Source organism: Mobula hypostoma, chromosome 6, assembly GCF_963921235.1.
Source record: "Mobula hypostoma chromosome 6, sMobHyp1.1, whole genome shotgun sequence".
NCBI lineage: Eukaryota > Metazoa > Chordata > Chondrichthyes > Myliobatiformes > Myliobatidae > Mobula > Mobula hypostoma.
In genome coordinates, this window is record NC_086102.1 from 56259249 (window position 1) to 56281950 (window position 22702).

Here is a 22702-nt window from a genome sequence, read left to right on the forward strand (position 1 = left end):
AGAAGTGGTGATCTTAAGAACTGACAGACGTGGACTTCAGACCACCCAGGGAGCAAGTACAGCAGCTGGAAGCTTAGAGTGATCTCCATTGCCTCAGAAAATGCGGCTGCCACTGAGGATTCCGTGTAAGATTAAAGAATGAAAGCATGGGGCCCTAAGCCCCCCATTCTCTGCTATCATCTGGGCTAATGTACAGTCTCTGGAAAATAAAATCCATCATTGAAGACCCTCACCATTTGGGATATGCCCTCTTCTTGTCATTATCATCAGGAATGAAGTACAGAAGCCTGAAGACTCATACTCGATGATTTCGGAACAACTTCTTCCCCTCCACCATTAGATTTCTGAATGGTCCATGAACCCGTGGACATAATTCACAAACACAAGGAAACCTGCAGATGTTGGAATTTCAAGCAACACACACAAAAAATGCTGGTGAATGCAGCAGGCCAGGCAGCATCTATAGGAAGTCCTGACGAAGGGTCTCAGCCTGATACATCAACTGTACCTCTTCCTATAGATAATGCCTGGCCTGCTGCGTTCACCGGTATTTTTTGTGTGTGTTCTGTGGATATAATTGTCTTTTTTCCTCTATTAACTTATTTATTTAAATTCTAAATTTTTATGTACTTGTGCTGTACTGCTGCTACAAGACAGCAACATTCATATCATATGACCATGATGATAAATCTGATTGTGATTCTGTGCTGGAAATGGAGGATAGATGACCCATGAACTCAAGAATGATACCTCACTTTTCCTCTTTTGCACTATTTATTTATTATTTTAAATTACAGTAATTTTTTTATGTCTTGCACTGTAATGCTGTCACAAAACAACAAAATTTCACAATGTATGTCAGTGATAATCAACCTGATTCTGCAGTAATAGCACTAAGTGATTGGAAGTGGATCATGTTTAAAGAAGGATCATTAGTTCATTATGAGTTCATTGTTGTTTATTTCCAATAGCTGTTACAACAACTGTTCACGTACTTAATGCTTTCTGTAGCTCTTTTAAGCTGTAGACATCTGCTGGGAATGGTGTGGCAGGTGCTGAAAGTTATTAGCTGACTAATAAGCCAACCAATTGCTCCCAGACATTAAGGGTTTAATGGGGATTCCCTTTGGAGTAGACCATGACTGTGTAAGTGATTGGAGGACATGTGTAGAGCAGGAAAAGCAGCTTTAAGGACGGGAGTAGGTTCTTAATAGACGCTTCCTTCCCCTTTCCTAGTCTGTCCAAGACCAATTCTCTCTGGCAAGAAGCCACATGTGTGATGTCTGCTTCAATGATGTGTTAAATGAAAGCTGATAGCACCCAGTGCAGTTACATCTGTAGCCTCAGAGCTGTGGCTGTTGCACAGTCAGTGACCATCAAATTTTATGGTTCCAGCTCCTTCTGGCTGCGGCTGAGGTTAACTGCACTTCCTGGGGTATTCAATATACTGTTGTCAACGGAAGTCACTGAGGTTTTCTATTCCAAGGCGATTTTATAACTGGAGACCAAAAGGCACAGAAAGCCAGAGCACATAAGCTTGCCTATTTAACTGTTTTTCTGGTACATATTATTATGAGGCATTCTTCTCTGTAGAGGAACCAAATTGTTCATTCCTGATACCTGCATCACATAGTTGATGATTCAGGGACACATTTTAAACACATAAATACATCCATTACTCACTGAAAGAAAATCATGGGAAACATCCAGAGCAGGTCATTGATATGCTGAAAGGCAATTCATTGGCATGTTGAATCAATACTTCATCTGAACAGATTGTTCTGAAGGAGCCCTACAGTAGTCAACAGAACATGCCAAGGCGTGTTATGTTTCAATGCATGTTGCATTCAACATAATTCCGCAAGCCCAGTGCTTGCTAATATCAGCATTGCAAATGCAACCAATAGACGCAAGAGAGTTTGCAATGCTGGAACAACCCACACAAAATGCAGGTGAAACTCAGCAAATAGGCAGCATCTATGACAAAAAATGAACAATCAGTGTTTTGGGGCGAGACTCTTCAATCAGGATTGGCTGATGAATCAAGCTGCTTTATGCATATTGTTGGTGTCTGTCATCCATGTGACTTTGCTGCTCTGGAGCTTTGCTGCATTCCTTGACCAGTGGAAAACCAGTTGTCTCAGAGGAAAGGGGATTAAAGATAATCTTAAAGGCAGATTGCAGACTGTTCTATTTCAGCGTGAATGACAGGCAACAGAAAGGGCATTTAAGAACATCATGCTTGAGATAATTATTGCTAGCTTTCTGAAAGGGAGCAACAGGTTTAGCTGTTCTGTACTGTTGAGGAGAACTGATAATAGGAATGTAAGACTATATAAGTCCTTCTGAACAGTTATCTGCAGACAGAATCAGTCTGAACTTCTTCAGTGGCACCCAATATGTGGCAGCTGCTTGTGATATCACAGAACCTACAGCATCACCTGCCAAACACCTGCTATGGTGAAGTTTCCTAATATGAGTTAGAGCCCTACCTACCAAGCTTTGTACAAAGCCTATGTCAAGATGGCAGTTGACTTTTCCGTGCTCTTTGATATAATCTGCAAACATTTTGGTCAAACCTGAATGCAACAAGCATGGATGACTCAAGACAACTTTTGTAAGTCCTCATCTGATGTTCCCATCACATGATAAGTCTTATCCTTCAGCCAGCTGCTTCCTCCACTATCCTTGCCTTCTGCTCTAGCAGCTGGCTACTTATTATCAGTGTATCATTATGTGTAGACTCTACCTTTATGTTATTACCTTATCAACATTTTCAGTACTTGAGCAAATGGCCGTAAATGTGAACTTGAGTAAAACTGCGTCTTTATCCGTTATGTCTTCTTGCATGTCAAGGTCTGGTTGCATTTCCTGGACATTTGAGAGAAGGAAGACAAGGGGATAAAGTTGTATTGTAAAGCAGGATGGGGGAAGTCAGATGGTAAATAAGAGACAGCGTGTCACCAATGGATAATCCATTAATGACCATCACCACCTTTTCAGTGGGCACAGGGATGTTCATATTTGATGGTTCATACTTCACCTTGTGTGCCATTCTGAACTGCAAAAGAGGAGAAATTATATAACATTCACTGATGCTTATTGTCACAGTAAATGACTGCTTATATGTTAACGATTTGGATGATGGAATTGATGGCTTTATGGCCAGGTTTGTGGATGATACAAAGGTAGGTGAAGAAGCAGGTTGTGTTGAGGAAGTAGAGAGGCTGCAGAAGGACTTAGACAGATTAGGCAATAAGTAGAAGATCGAAAACAGTATCAGGAAGTGCCATGCACTTTGGTACAAGAAACAAAAGTGTAGACTATTTTCTAAATGGGCAGAAAGTTCAAAAATCTGAGGTGAAAAAGGTCTTGGGAGTCCTCAATCCCTTGCAGATTGAGTCAATGTGAGGAAGGCAAATGCAATGTTAGCATTCATTTTGAAAGTACTAGAATATAAAAGCAAGGATGTAATGCTGAGGCTTTATAAGACATTGCTGAGACCTCATTTGGCATATTGAGAGCAGTTTTGTGCCTCCCTATCTTAAAAAAGATGTGCTGACATTGGAGCAGGATAATGAGAATGATTCTGAGAATGACAGGGTTATCATATGAGGAGTGTTTAATGGTTCTGGGGCTGTACTCTCTGGAATTTAGAGGAATGGGGGGGATCTAACTTTTTTTTTAAAGTCTGTCATGAGCCTTCATTGCAACCTATCAAATATGGAAATATCTATATAGAGTGGGTGTTTCCTATAGTGGCAAATCTAGGACCAGAGGGCACAGCCTCAGAAAATAGGGCATCTAATTAGAACGGAGATGAGGAAGAATTTCTTTAGCCAGAGGGTGGAGAATCTGTTAAATTCATTGCAACAAGCAGCTGTAGAGTCCAGGTCATTAGGTGTATTTAAGACAGAGTTGATTGGTTCTTGATTAGTCAGGGTGTAGAAAGTTACAGGGGGATTTCAGGAGAATAGGATTGAGAGAGAAATAGGATCAGCCAAGATGAAATGGCAGAGCAGACTTGATAGGCCAAATGGCCTAATTATGCTTCTATCTCTTATGGTGTTCTGTTCTTATATTTAACGTGGAGGTTGATAAGTTCATAATTAGTCAAGATGTCTAAGATTACAGGGAGAAGGCAGGAGAATGGGTTGGAGAGGGATAATAAATTAGCCATGATGGAGTGACAGAACAGACTCGATGGGCTGAACAGCCTAATTCTGCTCCAAGTCTTATGATCTTTTGGTAAGTAATGAGAATGTGGTGCTTTGCATTGGGCAAAAGTCTCACATTGCAATCAGTTGGATTTAGAATCCGTCTCACTCATTCACCTTGACAAGGTGGTTGAATTCAATCTTGTGGGACCATTGAACCACTTGTGGCACTTGACCTAGTTCCTCAGCTCTTTCAGCTGACTTTTTATGAACTAGCTTTATGTAGTGCAGGCTTGCTCGTAAATGGTGCTAGCCAATGCTGACGTTTCCCTCACACTGTGTGGAGACACAGAAACAATCAATCGAGTGCTGAACTGTCATAATGAGCCGGTAGTTAACGTGCTGTCTTTCTTTCAATCATACAATATGTTAATTGCACAACACCTTCCAGTATCTGCTTCTGGGAACCTACCCCATCATTTTCAGTAAATGTGGCATAAGAAATTCAGTAAATAAGTTAGGACTTTCTGCAAATAGTAACTGACAGCACCCTGTGCAAATGAAGAATCGGAGAATGGGTAGACCATACGCTGCTGCTGCCTTTGCTATTGAATAAGAGCATCACCAACGTAAGAGTTCATTTTCCCACCAGATCGTCATATTCCTTTAACCTTATGTTGCTTTAAGCCTTAAAGTCCATTCCTCTGAATGAGGGAAAGAATAACACTACTTACTTAGGTAACAAGAGATTTAGCAGCAGGATTAAAGCAGTTGGCCAAGTATCAACAGCAATTCCATTTTCCTGGACTATCATCTTGCCTCCTTATTCCCTTACTATTAAAAAAAAACTACTAATCTATGTTTTTTAATGAATTCAATTACTAAATCTCTAGTCCTATGGGGCAGAGAACTGCAAAGATTCATTGCCATCAGTGTGAAGATATTTCCCCTTTACACAGGCCAAAATTGTCTACCCTTTATTCTGAAATGATCGGGCACAAGGGAATTAAGTATGTTACACCTTTTTTTTCCCCCATGAAGGAGGCTTCCAGGACATCTCCATTGGTTATCAGGAATCCTTAGTTCATAACCATCCAATAGGGAGAAAGAGTTTCAAGACTGACATGAAGAACATTGAGTCTGAGAGTTTGAATCACCTAGAAATCCTGTTTTAAAGCTGATGAAGTGCATAGCTCACAAATGATCCACCCAATCCCTCAGATGCCATCTGCTGCATTTGTGGAACAATCTGCAGTAATTCCATTGGCTCCATCTGTTACCTTGAAACCAGAAATTTTTAGTGGGATTATGTCATCCTCAGTCCCAAGAGACTGTCTAAGGAGCAGGAGGATTCTAGTATGCGTGTAATGAAGAACTATTACAATTTAAAGCGTGTCCATTGTTGAGCAGCTGAACAAGTAATGCAACATGGCGATAAGCCTAACTAAATCCACGCTGCATTGAGTATTCTCCTCCCTTACTATGAAATAGTATTTAAGAACTTCAGATGAACAAAGTGCATTCTCCTGGGTTTGTTCCAAAAACACTTTCATCCCAGGCTTGATTCATGACTGCCTGAGGTCATTTATCTGAAATGCAAATGACCTCCGTCTTCACCCTCAGTGGCAGCAGATTGACTTTGAGTTTATTGCCTCATCCGAAGCAGAGCCACGGCCATTATCAGCAACTACAAGTTCATCACTTTGATCATTTTTTTTGTATGACAGGCATTTCTTTCTAACTGGAAATATCTCAGAGAGAAAGGCATATAAATTTGCTTGAAAGCTCTAGAGAAGGCTGATCCATCTCCCCATCCCCCCCTCACTGAAGTTCTTTCACACATTTATCTCTAACACCCCAGATATTGATTGCTATCACCAGGGCTCAATACAAGCTCGTCACTCTTTAGGCTCATGCAAGGATATAATTCTGCTCATCTGCTACATGAATTCATTGCTAAGGGATCAGATTCAGACTTACTTACTCTCATCACCATGCTGCCACAAAGCATAAAAACCCTTCCCTTCCCTCCCCTTAACCATAGAAATAAGAATTAAATGTAATCTCAGTTCCAAACAGCACAAGTCACTGTGCTGCAAGGGCAGAAAGATAGGGAGAGAAAGAATAACCATCAGAAGAAAACATCAATGCTCGAATAGAAAAGACTACAAAATGTAGTGGATTCAGCCAAATCAATCACAGGTAAAACCTTCCCAAAATTCCTGTCACAAGGAGCACTGCTGCAGAAAAGCAGCATCCATCATCAAGGACCCCCACCATCCAGAACATGCTCTCTTCTCACTTCTGCCATCAGGAAGGAGGTACAGGAGCCTCAGGTCCCACACCACTGGGTTCAGGGACAGTTAATACCTCTCAACCACCAGGCACTTGAAACAGAGGGAATAACTTCACTCACCACAAAACAGAACTGATTCCACAATATATGGGCTTATTTTCAAGGACTCTACAGCTCATATTCTTGATATTTATCTATTTATGTACTTACTTTTCCTGTTTGTACTTGCAGTTTTTCAATGATTCTTCTCCATTACTTTGTACTTACTGTGAATGCCCATAAGAGAATGAATCTCAGGGTAGTATATGATCACACACACACACACACACACACACACACACACACACACACACACACATATATATATAGTGATAATAAACTTACTTTGAACTGTGAACTAAACCAATTTCATATTGGTGCGGGGATATGGAAAGCAAAAACAAAACTGTCTGATTAACAAGTCTGTGAATACATAGCTCATGCCAAGCACTAATTCTCATGTTCTAATTCGAATCAAGAAATTTTGCAGGAGGAAACCAGGGTCTGGAAACAAAGCTGAAACCTTTTGGGGATGAGTTTGAAAATTGAAAGGAAGATGGGTGGACAGGATTGATACAGGCATTGCAGATGGTGGGTGGTGGAAGGCAGATGAGAGGAGTGAGGCTGAGAGCTCTCTTGAAAATTGCGTGCAACACAGCAGTCATCTTAAACCAAAAATTGGACAATGCGCTTTCTCCCAGAACCAGCTGTCCCTCCTTTCCTTGGAACTATTTAAACAGAGAGAGGAGAAATGGGTTAAAAATTCTATATCTGAATGCACGAAGTGTCAGAAATGAGGCAGATGAGCTTGAAGCTCAGGTGCGAATGGGTAACTATGATGTTGTTGGGATAACGGAGACATGGCTGCAGGGGGATCAGACCTAGGAATTGAATGTACAAGGGTATACATGCTATCGAAGGGACAGAAAGGTGGGCAGAGGGGGTGGGGTGGCTCTGTTGGTGAGGAATGAGATTCAGTCCCTTGCAAGGGGGGACATAGAATCAGGAGAAGTAGAATCAGTGTGGATAGAACTGAGGAACAGTAAGGGCAAAAAGACCCTGATAGGTGTTATCTACAGGCCCCCAAACAGTAGCATGGATATTGGGTGCAAGTTGAATAGGGAGTTAACAATGGCATGTGGCAAAGGAAATGTCGCAGTAGTTACGGGGGATTTCAACATGCAGGTGAACTGGGAAAATCAGGTTGGTACTGGACCCCAGGATAGGGAGTTTGTAGAGTGCCTACAGGATGCATTTTTGGAGCAGCTTGTGCGAGAACCGACCAGGGATAAGGCTATTCTGGATTTAGTGTTGTGCAATGAGTAGGATTTGATAAGTGATCATGAAGTAAAGGAGCCATTAGGAGGTAGTGACCATAAGGACCATAGGAGGCAGGTGATGGGGAGTACCCCGGCGGCTGTGCCCCTTAACAACAGGTACTCCTGTTTGAGTACTGTTGGGGGGGACAGCTTACCCGGGGGAAGCGACAGTGGCCCTGCCTCCGGCACAGAGTCTGGCCCTGTAGCTCAGAAGGGTAGGGCAAGGAAGAGGAGGGCAGTTGTGATAGGGGACTCGATAGTAAGGGGGTCAGATAGGCGATTCTGTGGACGCAGTCCAGAGACTCGGATGGTAGTTTGCCTCCCTGGTGCCAGGGTCCGGGATATTTCTGATCGTGTCCAAGATATCCTGAAGTGGGAGGGTGAAGAGCCAGAGGTCCTGGTACATATAGGTACCAATGACATAGGTAGGAAAAGGGATGAGGTCCTGAAAGAAGAATATAGGGAGTTAGGAAGGGAGTTGAGAAAAAGGACCGCAAAGGTAGTAATCTCGGGATTACTGCCTGTGCCACGCGACAGTGAGAGTAGGAATGCGATGAGGTGGAGGATAAATGCGTGGCTGAGGGATTGGAGCAGGGGGCAGGGATTCAAGTTTTTGGATCATTGGGACCTCTTTTGGCGCAGGTGTGACCTGTACAAAAAGGACGGGTTATACTTAAATCCTAGGGGGACCAATATCCTGGCAGGGAGATTAGCGGGGGCTACTGAGGTGACTTTAAACTAGAATGGTTGGGGGGTGGGAATCAAATTAAAGCGGCTAGGTGTGAGGAGGTTAGTTCACAACAGAGGGATGGGAACCAGTGCAGAGAGACAGAGGGGTGTAAAGTGAGCGTAGAAGCAAAAAGTACAAAGGGGAAAAGTAAAAGTGGCAGGCCGACAAATCCAGGGCAAGCATTAAAAAGGGCTAAGAGAGTTGTAAAAGAGCGCCTGAAGGCTTTATGTGTCAATGCAAGGAGCATTCGTAATAAGGTGGATGAATTGAAAGTGCAGATTGTTATTAATGATTATGATATAGTTGGGATCACAGAGACATGGCTCCAGGGTGACCAGGGATGGGAGCTCAACGTTCAGGGATATTCAACATTCAGGAGGGATAGACATGAAGGAAGGGGAGGTGGGGTGGCGTTGCTGGTTAAAAAAGAGATTAACGCAATAGAAAGGAAGGACATAAGCCGGGAAGATGTGGAATCGATATGGGTAGAGCTGCGTAACACTAAGGGGCAGAAGACGCTGGTGGGAGTTGTGTACAGGCCACCTAACAGTAGTAGTGAGGTCGGAGATGGTATTAAACAGGAAATTAGAAATGTGTGCAATAAAGGAACAGCAGTTATAATGGGTGACTTCAATCTACATGTAGACTGGGTGAACCAAATTGGTAAAGGTGCTGAGGAAGAGGATTTCTTGGAATGTATGCGGGATGGTTTTTTGAACCAACATGTCGAGGAACCGACTAGAGAGCAGGCTATTCTGGACTGGGTTTTGAGCAATGAGGAAGGGTTAATTAGCGATCTTGTCGTGAGAGGCCCCTTGGGTAAGAGTGACCATAATATGGTGGAATTCTTCATTAACATGGAGAGTGACGTAGTTAATTCAGAAACAAAGGTTCTGAACTTAAAGAGGGGTAACTTTGAAGGTATGAGACGTGAATTAGCTAAGATAGACTGGCAAATGACACTTCAAGGATTGACGGTGGATATGCAATGGCAGGCATTTAAAGGTTGCATGGATGAACTACAACAATTGTTCATCCCAGTTTGGCAAAAGAATAAATCAAGGAAGGTAGTGCACCCGTGGCTGACAAGAGAAATTAGGGATAGTATCAATTCCAAAGAAGTAGCATACAAATTAGCCAGAGAAAGTGGCTCACCTGAGGACTGGGAGAAATTCAGAGTTCAGCAGAGGAGGACAAAGGGCTTAATTAGGAAGGGGAAAAAAGATTATGAGAGAAAACTGGCAGAGAACATAAAAACAGACTGTAAAAGCTTTTATAGATATGTAAAAAGGAAAAGACTGATAAAGACAAATGTAGGTCCCCTGCAAACAGAAACAGGTGAATTGATTATGGGGAGCAAGGACATGGCAGACCAATTGAATAATTACTTTGGTTCTGTCTTCACTAAGGAGGACATAAATAATCTTCCAGAAATAGTAAGGGACAGAGGGTCCAGTGAGATGGAGGAACTGAGCGAAATACATGTTAGAAGGGAAGTGGTGTTAGGTAAATTGAAGGGATTGAAGGCAGATAAATCCCCAGGGCCAGATGGTCTGCATTCCAGAGTGCTTAAGGAAGTGGCCCAAGAAATAGTGGATGCATTAGTGATAATTTTTCAAAACTCGTTAGATTCTGGACTAGTTCCTGAGGATTGGAGGGTGGCTAATGTAACCCCACTTTTTAAAAAAGGAGGGAGAGAGAAACCGGGGAATTATAGGCCAGTTAGCCTAACGTCGGTGGTGGGGAAACTGCTGGAGTCAGTTATCAAGGATGTGATAACAGCACATTTGGAAAGCGGTGAAATGATCGGACAAAGTCAGCATGGATTTGTGAAAGGAAAATCATGTCTGACGAATCTCATAGAATTTTTTGAGGATGTAACTAGTAGAGTGGATAGGGGAGAACCAGTGGATGTGGTATATTTGGATTTTCAAAAGGCTTTTGACAAGGTCCCACACAGGAGATTAGTGTGCAAACTTAAAGCACACGGTATTGGGGGTAAGGTATTGGTGTGGGTGGACAATTGGTTAGCAGACAGGAAGCAAAGAGTGGGAATAAATGGGACCTTTTCAGAATGGCAGGCGGTGACTAGTGGGGTACCGCAAGGCTCAGTGCTGGGACCCCAGTTGTTTACAATATATATTAATGACTTGGATGAGGGAATTAAATGCAGCATCTCCAAGTTTGCGGATGACACAAAGCTGGGTGGCAGTGTTAGCAGTGAGGAGGATGCTAAGAGGATGCAGGGTGACTTGGATAGGTTGGGTAAGTGGGCAAACTCATGGCAGATGCAATTTAATGTGGATAAATGTGAAGTTATCCACTTTGGTGGCAAAAATAGGAAAACAGATTATTATCTGAATGGTGGCCGATTAGGAAAAGGGGAGGTGCAACGAGACCTGGGTGTCATTATACACCAGTCATTGAAAGTGGGCATGCAGGTACAGCAGGCGGTGAAAAAGGCGAACGGTATGCTGGCATTTATAGCGAGAGGATTCGAGTACAGGAGCAGGGAGGTACTACTGCAGTTGTACAAGGCCTTGGTGAGACCACACCTGGAGTATTGTGTGCAGTTTTGGTCCCCTAATCTGAGGAAAGACATCTTTGCCATAGAGGGAGTACAAAGAATGTTCACCAGATTGATTCCTGGGATGGCAGGTCTTTCATATGAAGAAAGACTGGATGAACTGGGCTTGTACTCGTTGGAATTTAGAAGATTGAGGGGGGATCTGATTGAAACGTATAAGATCCTAAAGGGATTGGACAGGCTAGATGCGGGAAGATTGTTCCCGATGTTGGGGAGGTCTAGAACGAGGGGTCACAGTTTGAGGATAGAGGGGAAGCCTTTTAGGACCGAGGTTAGGAAAAACTTCTTCACACAGAGAGTGGTGAATCTGTGGAATTCTCTGCCACAGCAAACTGTTGAGGCCAGTTCATTAGCTATGTTTAAAAGGAAGTTAGATATGGCCCTTGTGGCTACAGGGGTCAGGGGGTATGGAGGGAAGGCTGGGTTCTGAGTTGGATGATCAGCCATGATCATAATAAATGGCGGTGCAGGCTCGAAGGGCCGAATGGCCTACTCCTGCACCTATTTTCTATGTTTCTATGTTTCTATAATATGATAAGTTTTTATCTGCAAGTTGAGAGGGATAAGGGCAGATCAGAAGTGTCAGTATTGCAGTTGAACAAAGGAGACTATGGAGCCATGAGGGAGGAGCTGGCCAAAGTTGACTGGTCGGATATCCTAGCAGAAAAGACAGTGGAACAGCAATGGCAGGTATTCTTGGGAATAATGCACAAGGTGCAAAATTAGTTCATCCCCTGGAGAAGGAAGGATTCAGAGGGGGGAAAGTGGCCACAGTGGTTGACAAAGGAAGTCAGAGATAGCATAGCATTAAAAAAGAAGTATAACAGAGCTAAGGTGAGTGGGAAGACGGATGATTGGGAAGTTTTTAAGGAGCAACAGAACTTAACTAAAAAGGCAATACGGGGAGAAAAAATGAGGTATGAACGCAAGCTAGCTAGGAATATAAAGGAGGATAGCAAAAGTTTTTTTAGGTATGTGAAGAGAAGGAAGATAGTTAAGAACAATGTTGGGCCCTTGAAGAATGAATTGGGAGAAATTGTTATGGGAAACAGAGAAATGGCAGACGAATTTAATAAGTACTTTGGATCTTTCTTCACTAGGGAAGACACAAGCAATCTCCCAGATGTATGGATGGGCCAAGGACATAGGGTAACAGAGGAACTGAAACAGATTGACATTAGGAAGGAAACTGTGATGAGTAGACTGATGGGACTGAAGGCTAACAAATCCCCAGGTCCAGATGGTCTGCATCCTAGGGTACTAAAGGAGGTGGCTCTGGAAATTGCAGATGCATTGGTGATCATTTTCCAATGTTCCTTAGATTCAGGATCAGTTCCTGAGGATTGGCGAATGGCTAATGTTATCCCAGTTTTTAAGAAAGGAGGGAGGGAGAAAACAGAGAACAATCGCCCTGTTAGCCTAACATCAGTAGTGGGGAAGATGCTAGAGTCCATTATTAAAGATGAAATAGTGGCATATCTTGATAGCAGTGATAGGATTGGGCCGAGCCAGCATGGATTTACCAAGGGCAAATCATGCTTGACTAATCTATTGGAGTTTTTCGAGGATGTAACCAGGAAGATAGACGCGGGAGATCCAGTGGATGTGGTGTACCTTGACTTACAGAAGGCATTCGATAAGGTACCACATAGGAGATTGGTGGGGAAAATCAGAGCTCATGGCACTGGGGGGAGGATATTGACATGGATAGAAAACTGGTTGGCAGATAGAAAGCAAAGGGTAGCAGTGAATGGGTGTTTCTCGGAATGGCAGGTGGTGACTAGTGGGGTGCCACAGGGCTCAGTATTGGGACTACAGCTGTTTACGATTTATGTCAATGATTTAGAGGAAGACATTGTGAATAACATCAGCAAGTTTGCTGATGATACTAAGCCGGGGAGCAGTGTGACATGTGATGAGGATGTTAGGAGAATTCAAGGTGACTTGGATAGGCTGGGTGAGTGGGCAGAAATTTGGCAGATGGTGTTTAATGTGAATAAGTGTGAGGTTATTCACTTTGGGAGCAAGAACAGGAAGACAGATTATTATCTGAACGGTGTGGAGTTAGGTAAGGGAGAAATACAAAGAGATCTAGGAGTACTTGTTCGTCAGTCTCTGAAGGTGAATGAGCAAGTGCAGCAGGCAGTGAAGAAGGCTAATGGAATGTTGGCCTTTATTACAAAGGGAATTGAGTACAAGAGCAAGGAAACTCTTTTGCATTTGTACAGGGCCCTGGTGAGACCACACCTGGAGTATTGTGTGCAGTTTTGGTCTCCAGGGTTAAGGAAGGACATCCTGGCTGTGGAGGAGGTGCAGTGTAGGTTCACTAGGTTAATTCCTGGGATGTCCGGACTGTCTTACGCAGAGAGGTTAGAGAAACTGGGCTTGTACACACTGGAATTAAGGAGATTGAGGGGGGATCTGATTGAGACATATAAGATTATTAAGGGCTTGGACAAGATAGAGGCAGGAAATATGTTCGAGATGCTGGGAGAGTCCAGTACCAGAAGGCATGGTTTAAGAATAAGGGGTAGGTCATTTAGGACAGAGTTGAGGAGGAACAACTTCTCCCAGAGAGTTGTGGAGGTGTGGAACGCGCTGCCTCAGAAGGCAGTGGAGGCCAATTCTCTGGATGCTTTCAAGAAGGAGCTAGATAGGTATCTTATGGATAGGGGAATCAATGGTTATGGGGACAAGGCAGGAACCGGGTATTGATAGTAGATGATTAGCCATGATCTCAGAATGGCAGTGCAGGCTCGAAGGGCTGAATGGTCTACTTCTGCACCTATTGTCTATTGTCTATTGTCTATAACTGTGACCATCAGCCTAGGTTCTATGATCATCTCTGGAATCTGACAAATTACTGCTGTTAGTATTTTAAATTCTGCCTACAACAGAGCTTCCATTACAGCAGCTGGAGGATTAAGTATCAGTGTCACAATTCCACAAATCCTGCTGCCTCAACATGAAATATAATCTTAATCTTTGATTTTGAACAGTTAAAATTCCTACTCTCATCTACTAGCCTAGTCTAGCCTGTCCTAGTGCAGACAATTTTGAAATCTGGATAAAAGACTTCAGGGATTTAAAATCTTCCAAGCTAGTAACTGTGCTGGAGTTTGGTGGGGTTAATGGGGTATGCATACAGTTTGGTGCCATCTTCACCCTAAGAAAGCAGAACAAGACACCAGGGTTTGCATTGTTATGTCTCATGACCATGAGAGTTCTGAGAAACATTTTGCTTGAAATGAATGTCCCCAATATCCTTGATCAGCTAGGACAGCTCAAAATACTCAAAGGATCAGTAAAAGTATAAGGCAGTATGTAGGACAGGCATGGGACACATCAAGGATAAAAGAAAGCTAAATTCTCTGCCACAGAAGTGGCATCTCATCTATTTTAGCTGAGCTACTGCTGTGTTTGGCAGACTACAGAAATTCCAAGAGATTTGTGTTATAGAGCAATTCCATCTAGTTTCTGACTAAGATGGAATCTTCTGATGAAGTAAAGCTGGTGCATTGAAATACAGAGAATGTCAGAGACACTCGGAGAAACAGAATTATAGGATTGGATTTCCCACATTTCCACACATGTAGTCAAACTCAGAAGTCATGAACTCATTCTGAACCTGCCCTGGTTTTGAACTCTAGCCACAAGAGCTCCAACTTACTAAGATTCCACAAAATTGGCTTGGTAATAACAAACCAATTAATGTTAATGGTACAGTAGAAAAGTAGACTCCCCCTTTTTAAAACAAAAATCCATATTTATTCATGTCTTTTTTTAAAGAATGTGCATTTTTTTATATTCTTCGCACAATTTTATTTACTTTGATCAAGTTTTAGGGAAAAAGCTGTCAGTCAGAGACATTCAGAAATATTTAAAAGGGTTGGCAACATTGGCTTATGGCAGGGCTTTAGTAGCTGTTAACGATGTCAGGAGAACTTCAGGGGTGAGTTTTCTCCTGTCCATTTCAGGCCGGCAAAATCAGCTTTCTACACCTGGATTAGACAAATTCAGTGCAGGTATCTGTAGGCAGTGAACTCTCAGAAGCAAAATCTAGTGTTTCAAATCACTGACCCTTTTTTTTTCTAATCAAATTATTGGCCTGAAATATTAACTCTGTTTCTATCACACTTAATACTGTATAATCTCCCGAACATTTCCAGCAGTTTACACTTCTCTTTCAGATTTCTGGCATTCTGAGTACTTCCGTTCTTTTTTGCTGATGTATATCTTTTCTAAGTTCTTAAACACTGGATACCTCAAGGAGCAAAATGGAAAAGTTTATATGAATAAAATTTCAGAGCTCCAGACAGTCAGAACAACTTTCATTCCTATTCATATGATCAAAAAGCAATAAATGTGGTTTTGGGTGCTTAGTTAAAAACAATAATATGTAATGTGAAGTCTTAGCTTTACACTCAATCTCCTGACTCTCACTGTCTATCTTATTACTGCTTTGTTCCTGTTTTCCTGATCATGTTAAAAGGGAAGGTACGGAAGAAATGATGTTGAAGAAGGAAATTAAAAACCAATTTAGTTGCAGGCAAATTCAGTTCCACTTGTCTGCAGATTAGTTGTTAGCTATAAATGAAAACTATAGGATTCAATGAGCCAAATTTAACTTTCTGCTTAAAATTACACCATCCATATATGCTGACAGCTTTACTGTCCTTTACATCTCAGTGTCTCACCTTAGTACCCCTTACAGTGCTAGATAATTTTGTGGAGGGATGAAAAAGCAGAGATTGCAAACTGAGGCAATTTTATTATGCTTGCTTTCAATGATGCAGCATACAGTTTTCACTAGCCGTCAGATAAGAGATTTGGAAAATTCTCTAGATCATTTGGTCACAGTTCTACATATGTTGTACCAACCATTGAGCCTTGCCAAATACATCCATGAAGGTATTCCAGATTTGCTGAGTTCTCAATACAATGCTACCTCCCACCCCATGCTCTGTTTGAAGAATACATAACCTAAATTCATGCAAAGGTGTATTTTTTCTATAGAGGGCAAGTACAAAAGCATAATATCAATCTTGGAGAAGATTCCTCTGTGAGCCATACGTTGCATATGAAAAGAATCATTTTATTGTTAATAAAACCCTCACAGATCGAAAAAGTATTTTTTTCTGGAATCAAAAGACAAGAGTCTTTGCTTTAGCTTCTCATCCATCCGAAACATTTTGAAACCTTTAAATCAAAAGACACAACTGTTTCCCATTTTGTAAATGTGCATTGAAAGCAAATGGAGTAAAATGTGTGTATGAGTAGTAACTCTAGATTTATAATGGTCAATAACTGCTTGGAGTATGTGAAATTTTGTTGGAAGTCATGTATATATCCTTAAGATAATACAGATCCACATGGAATTTGATTAGCAGATATTCAGAAAATCCAATAACTCATAATGTAAATACAATATTCCATCTAGCTCTTATTCGTACCCTTATTGATCATTAATTCTCTGTTAAATATCAAGCTACTAATAAAACAGGTTTGATTGTTTCTTTAAGTTTTATAAGGTCATCAGATTCCACATTTCTATATATTCTGCACTGTAAAACATGTCACTGGTGAACTACTTACAGAGCTACTTTTAGCAATATCACTCATAATATTTAGCAAAATCTGCTATATTGAAATATAGCAGGGCAGTATATCCTTTACAAAGGATCACAAAGGGGGAAGCAGCCTAGCCTCAAGGGTAGAGGTTGATGTGGAGATATGGAATTGTTGGCTTCAAGTCATAAATATTTTTCTCAAACATTTCATTTGTGATTGGTTGAGCTGCTGTTCTTGTGGAAATCCATTTATCTCAACTCGTTCTTATGCTGAAGTTTGCAAATGTAATTAAACCCTATGTTCCTTTGCAGCTGAACCAATTCCTCCTAAATTAGATTATACACAAAATTTATATGCAGCCCAATTTCCATCATCTATTTTTGAAACATTGGCAAAGAAGGAGTAAGGAGTGAGCTTACAGCCGTATACCATTTTACTTGATCACTTACATTTCAAAAGAAAAATATTTTTGAAGACAAAAAGAGACTGCAGAATCTGGAACAATAAACAGAACACTGGAAGAACTCAAAGCAGTAACTGTGAAGGCAAAAAAGTGTATGCTAATGTTTTGTGATCTTGTATTAGTTCTGAGGGGAAGGATTGCTACTGTCTAGCCATATGATAATGCATGGGGATAGAGACGAGGAGGGGGATGATTGCAGATGAAACCAGATGAGGTATTGGAGGAGAATGGTGAAGAAAGGGAGAAGGAAACCAGTTGGACAGGTAGTATGGATGGAAGAAGAACACTGGGAACATGCATTACATGAAATTGAGACATTTAATGTTTATATCACTGTAAGCTACCCAAGCAGAATATGTGGCACTTCTTCCAATATGTACTTGGCCTTTCCAAGCAATGGAGAGCTCTACTCCATGATGATGGAGTAGTCAGGAGCATTAAAATGACCTGCAATCATAAACTCAAAATGACTAAATTTATGGCTGAACAAAATTGTTCTACTTGAACAGATATTGCTCAGACTATCATATGATATGACTAATTGTTTGCACACTGATCCATTACATCTTTCTCTCTACTCTTGACTATTCATATCTGAGTATGACATTGTCCATGGAATTTTTTTTTAATATGAAGAGTAGAGAATCCAGATAGTGGTTAGGAGTGAGACCTGATGTCCAGTTGTTAAACTTCAGTCAACGCAGAACTTATGATCAAAGTGTTTCTGTTATTTGGAGTTTTACTCTCCATATTTAAAGGAGGGTATGCTGTCTTCATGTATCAGTTGAAACAAGAGATAACATAATTGATTTCTGTGATGAGAATCTATGAAAGTAACAGAAGGTTGGCTTTTAATCATCAGTGATAAGAAGGATGAGAAGTGATTTATTGAGACTTGCAAGATGCCAAAAGGAACTGAAAGAATAGATGCCAAAAGGGTTATGTTTCTTCAGTGAATCAGAAAGATATACTGTAAGGCAACTATTGTCAAATGAAGTTGAATTTATTGTTACATACAGAAAGAAGCATGGTGAAATACAGGTACAATGAAAAAAATTGCTTACAGCAGCATTCCAGGAACACAAGTTCAGAGAACACACAGAACATAAGTTTTATATCAACTATACAGAAAATATACCAGATAATGAAGAAAAACTGTACAACTTAAGTGCAAAGAAAAACATATCATGCACAATTACATGGTTGTGCAAGAAATGGTTTATGGTGCTCCATTGCTGAAATAGGATTAAGATTATGCATGACAGCTCAAGAACTTGATGTTTATAGGAAGGTAGCTGTTCCTGAATCTGGTGGTGTAGGACTTCAGACTTCTGTACTTCCTCTTCTATAAATTGTTACCTTCTGTATCTTGACTATACCTCTTCCCAACCTGTCTCCTGCAAAAATGTTATTCCGTTTTCTAAGTTCCTTTGTCTCCATCGCACCTATCCACTTTCTGCAAAGAACGGGGTTTCCTTTCCTCTAGCATTGATACTGTCATCATTGCATCTCCTCCATTTCCTGGACATTTGCACTCACCCATCTTTCTGCCGCCTTAACAAGGATACAGTTCCTCTTGTACTCTCCTACCACCTCATGAGCTTCTGCATTCAACACTCATTCTCCGCAACTTTCACCATCTTCAATGTGACACCACCACAAAACACATCTTTATCTTCTTCCACCTCTGCTTTCCACAGGGATCATTCCCTCCATGATCCCCTTGTCCATTCATCCCTCCCCACTAATCTCACTCTTGGTGCATACCCCTGAGAGTGTCTGAAATGATATGCCTGCCTATTTACCTCCTCCCTTACCTCCATTCAGGGCCCCAAACAGTCCTCTAGGTGAGGCAACACTTCACCTACAAATCTGTTGGGGCTGTATATTGTATCCAGTGCTCCAAGGCAGCCTCCTTTACATTGGTGAGACCCGATGTAAATTGGAGGACCACTTTGCTGAGCACCTCACTCCATTTGTCAAGATGGAATTTCCTGTTGGCCAACCATTTTATTTCCAATCCCTATTCCCATTCCAACATGTCCATAATGTCGGTCCCTGGCCTCCTCTTTTGCTACAAGGAGGTCACTCTCAAGGTGGAGGAGCAACAACTTATATACCATCTATCTAGCCTCCAAACATGATGGCATGAACATTGATTTCTCATTCTGGTAAAAACATTATTTCCTCTCCCACTTCCCTCTTTTATTCCTCACTCTGGCCTCTTAACTCTTCTCTTCACCTGCCAACTACCTCCCCCTTCCCTTTCTCCCATGGTCCTCTCCTATCAGATTTCTTCTTCTCTAACCCTTTTCCTTTACCACCCACTTGACTTTGCCTATTATCTTCTAGCTAGTCTTCCTTTCCTTCCCTCCCATCCCCACCACATTTTTTATTCTGATGTCTCCCCCTTCCTTTCCTGTGCTGAAGAAGGTTCTTGGCCCAAAACATCAAGTGTTTAATTTCTTCCGTAGATGCTGTCCAATCCGCTGAGTTCTTCCACATTTTGTGTGTCGTTCTGTGCCTCCTATTTGAAAGTGATAATGAGAGTGTGATGACCCAGATGAGGGGAAACCTTTCAATAGTGGGGAGGGCTGTATCTGTGATGGACCTGTTCATTGAATTGTCATACTAGGCCGTGATGCAACCAGCTAAGCTACTTCTACAGTACAAAATCTCCTTAAGATTCTAAGAAAGTAGAAGTGCTGGCACACCTTCTTTATGATTGCATTGATGTGCAGGATCCAGCTTAGGTCATCTGAGATGTTAACACCAAGGAATTTACTTTCTCCAACTCTGTCTTCCCATTTCTGAAGTCAGTGATAGGCTCCTTGTCTTGGTGGATGAACTTGTTGTTCATTGAAGAATGAGATGAAAAATATCTTTATGCTCTTTAGGCAGAGAGTGGAGAATCTTTGGAAATTTCCACATCAGAAACTGATGTAACAATGCGTTGAACTTTATCCCACACAGTACACATACAGTAGTTCTTAAATGATGCATATGCAATCAATACATACTATACCATGTAAGTAAGTCCTGTATTTGTGTAGACCTTCTGTAAGTCTGGGCTATGCTGGGTAACAGCAGCTGACATAACTCACCTTGGTAGGTCACATGATTTCATGTGAGTCCAGTCTTGAAGAAGTTACCCAGCATTACATTGAAAAATTCACTGTAATTGCTGTATCTTGTTAATCCTACCTGCTATAGGCTCTGAGACACCATTCAGCAGAACAGGAATTCCCTGTATGAGATTAAAAGGAAACACACAAGTTGTTTATTTTGCACTTTAATGTCCAATGCCTTATCTATGCATAAACGTGCTTCTAATTAAATATGTTTTCATTTTTAGAAAAACATTTTTTAAATTATTTCCAACATTTTGGTAATCCAAGTGACTCTAAATTTAAAGTCATCGAACTAAAAATCTTCCAAAAGATCAGTCTCTAAGCCCAGACCTGCCTCCTATCAATGTGTTTCTGTAGTAACTGGTTGTCTGAAGTTCCCTTACCACTGAAGCGTCACTATACTCATTGTCCAGCTCCTAGGAGGAGAAGGTCTTTTCAATTGACTCTTCACATCCAGTCCAGATGCTGGTGGTAATTTATTGGTAACAAGTCTACATCCAATTCATTGAACAATTTTGGACACAGTTTGTCCCAGCATTTCCTAACCAATCCCTTCCATCTGTCTCCTTAACTTGAACTCACTACTCACATAAATTGAAATGAAAATACTTTGTGAATCAATAGAATTAAGGAGCATTTTAATACAATAGTTATATAAAATCTGTTTATATTCTTGAAGCCAAACATGATTTACTGATAAAAAAAATAAGCAGTTACTCCATTAATTTTTTCTTGGAGAATTAACTAGTCCCTTAGCTTAATTAAATACAATAATGTAGAACATATTTAGTACTTTAAATGCATCCAAAAGATGCAGTTGCTATAATTTCTCCAGATGTGCAGAAACAAGGGCAATTAATTTACCATGTGGCGTGACCAGTTCTCTGGGTGAGGTCTGCTTTTAATGCATTGTTTTTAAGACAAGTGGTAAAACAGCTGCACTTAATCTGTACTCAAAATTATATTGTCCTGATAGGAGTAAAACTTCACATAAAAATATTATTATCCAGTATTTGAAGTTAACTCAAAGCACAGGAGGTGATATTTACACAACCTCAATCTGAATTAAATTGCTTTGAAATAATCTGTTGTCAAAAATAGATGTGATTTAGAAATATTATGTTTTATTGCGAGTGAAAATGATGCTGTAGTCGATGAGCTTTGGTCCAAGCATCAAAGATGCTGGAAGTGCTGCGTAGATATTTCCTGCATGCTTTACACACTGAGTATTTCTAGCATTTCCTGTTTTTATTTCAGATTTTCCTCATCTGTGTTCTTTTTTTTGCTTTCAGTAAAAAGATGTTCGATTTTGAATCTTGATTCAATATTTGTTAATTAAGTCAATTCATATCGTTCACTGTGCTTTCATCTAAAATTTAAGATCACAAATGAAGGAAGACCATACATCACTTCATACAATTTCTAAATGATAAACAGGAGGAAAGTTGGTTAATATAGCAGAATAGATGGGCTGATGTATGAATTGTTTTGTGGACGTTCTGTATGAATGTACTCTAAATTACATATTTTCAAAATCTCAATAGATATTCTGGTTTCAAATAACACATAATTAGAAAATTCAAAGATGGAAAAATTCAAATGCAACCAAAATCCGGATTAAATAGGTTTAGTTTAAACAATATCTTACAGTAGAAATGAGGAAGTTTGTCCAAGAGCAGAATTCTCAAGTTCAGGCCCTAGGTTTAAGGCACTGCAGCAAACTATCTGGAGAAGGAGCTGAGGAAGCCAAGAAGCCAAGTGTTCTGCAGATTTAGGGCTTCAATGCTTAGTGGAAAAGGGGCTTTGCGTAGGTGAAAATTTAAGCTGAGGCTTTCTAGGATGTGTGCTACGTTGGCTGATTGAGCAGAGGCATGATGGGTGAGGAGGATGTTGTTTGATGAGCTGAAGTTTTTAAAGAGTAGGAAGTTTGGGCCCTTCAGGACACCAATGAAAAATTTGGATTTGGTGTGAACAAACAAAACAGCTGAAGATGACATGAGGTGAGGTGGACATTTGAAGAATATGGAGGTGGAGTGTAAAAGGGCATAGCAATGGAGAAGGAAAGGTTGTGATCTTTGGGTCAAATACAGCTTTGTAGTTACGAAAACAGTAGCACAGCCTGAGAAAATAGCTTTGATCTTCTTAATGTTGAAGTGGAGGAAGCTTTTAAACTTCATTTGATGAACATCATGTAACCACTGTATCCACAGCATTGAAAGAGTCATTAGTTATATAAATCAGCACACCACTATATTTTAAGTGGAGCATTGTATATTGCTTTTGAATAAACTTCTCTGTCAAAAATATACCACTGAAGAATTGGAGAGAGCTGAGAATAATCCTTTTGGGAACTTCAAAAGTAGTGGTGAAGGAGCACAAAGATGGAGGTTAGAGTCAGGAGGTGACAAA

General features: G+C 40.9%; 1 protein-coding gene across 2 annotated transcripts in view; it reads left to right on the forward strand.

The window, feature by feature from the left end:
• Positions 1-22702, forward strand: part of gap43 (growth associated protein 43) — a 302554-nt gene that overhangs the window by 272956 nt on the left and 6896 nt on the right. The window lies entirely within an intron of this gene.